At 42.3% G+C, this 1671-nt stretch overlaps 1 protein-coding gene across 3 annotated transcripts in view; it reads left to right on the top strand.

Annotated features, from left to right (window-relative positions):
• Positions 1-1671, top strand: part of LOC113214135 (low-density lipoprotein receptor-related protein 12) — a 68871-nt gene that overhangs the window by 60386 nt on the left and 6814 nt on the right. The window lies entirely within an intron of this gene.

Genomic DNA, 1671 nt, shown 5'->3' with positions numbered 1-1671 from the left:
CCTCTTTTCTTTCCCTCATTCATTAAGGTACCGCGACTTCTGTTGAACAGATTTTAATAAAATTTTATCGAAAAATCAATCCAAAAATTAGATTTCATTTGACTATAGCCTCATTAAAATCCTTCTGGCCAATTTTGAGAAAATTAAAGTTAAACATCGAAATTATCACAAAAATCGGCAAAATCCTGCCAAGCCAACAATGGTTCGCACTTCTAGCATTCTTTCTGTTGATCCCTGCGGCTTACATTTTCACTTAACAGGAAAACATATGAGACAAAAATTCAAGAATGAACATTAAGCTTCCGAACGATATGTTCAAAATTTTCGTGCGACGTTCCAGACGAGAACGACAGGAAGCTGAACAATATGCGACATTTACGCTTATTCTTCGTGTCTTGTTTTTAATTTCTAGCGCAGTTAGTATTGATTTAAACAAGGAAGTGTAAGCGAGCCGATTGTGCACCGTTCTTTAAGCCACCAAATAAGCTTTTAATCGACGCCAGAAGATATCCCGATTATTACAACTTCTACCGGTTTAAAATCAAAGCTGCACAGTTTGTTTAGAAATGGGCGTGGCTACAACAATCCTGGGGAGAAAGGAGGCGTGGGTTCTAACAATGGTACCAACCATTGCAAACGAACTCGCTTCATGTTTTTGGATAAATTGAGTGATGTACTCTCCTCACTTTTATGTTCAACCCACGTCTAATAACTCCTTCTTTAGTGATTTCGCGTGCACTTCAGAGGTGGTTAAATGACATGTGTTTGAATAATTGTAACTATGAGTAAAAGTTGCCATTGCCGGGGAATGCCCACTAAGTAGTTTCTATAAGGCGCTTGCATCGCTGTTGGTTTTGTTATTGTGGTGACTTCAGAACGAAGAGCCACAACACTAACCATCAAGTTTTGACGACTTCCCTCTCTTCTAATTTTCAACGCTGAATATATTGAAGTGACTAGTTAAATGATTATTTCTTCGTGTGCATACGATTGTTCGTTAAAACTTCAGGGGCCGATTAACGCGTTAGCGCTAGAATTTTTTTTCTACTTTTTGGACCAACCCTTATTTTTTTGTTACCACCTTTCACTCCATTAGGGGTGGTTGCCAGGGTTTGCACCAGGAGTTTTGTTTTCCAGGAGTGACCCCTACGATAGGCCATTCCAAATTATGAATGTAAGTCTTCGATAACGGAAGTAACAGTCTCAAAAGAAAGGCTAAAAGTAGTAATGATGACGTGCAAAGTTTGGGCGATCTGCGATGAGGTTTAGGGGTCGCGCACGGGGCTTGAAGATATGGCGTCCTGGTGCCCCAACACTGAGCCGCAATGTTTAGGGTGGAGCCACGATTGGTTGACGAGGGTGACGGGAGGGAGTCTGCGTACAGTGAGTACGCATAGGCACTGCTACCCTTTGGACCAGATTGAACTGGGCCCAGTGTTAGTCTTGTGACCACGGGCTTAAACGCAGCATTACACGGCACCCGCGCTGGAGGGACGACGTGTGGGAAATCGATAGTTCCTATGCCATGCTGTAATATGAGGCACTTAGCTCTACCCGTGGCCGAGAAACTGCACATAACATTAAAACCAATCACTAGAAAAAGACGACAAATGACGAATTGGCGCCTGTAGTTATGTAATTTTGACTGACCGCACAACATGCCTGTCTGTT

The sequence above is a fragment of the Frankliniella occidentalis genome, unplaced genomic scaffold (assembly GCF_000697945.3).
Source record: "Frankliniella occidentalis isolate FOCC.00 unplaced genomic scaffold, Focc_3.1 Scaffold219, whole genome shotgun sequence".
Taxonomy (NCBI): Eukaryota; Metazoa; Arthropoda; class Insecta; order Thysanoptera; family Thripidae; genus Frankliniella; species Frankliniella occidentalis.
The sequence above is the reverse complement of the archived record's forward strand: the minus strand, read 5'-3'. Positions and strand labels throughout refer to the sequence as shown.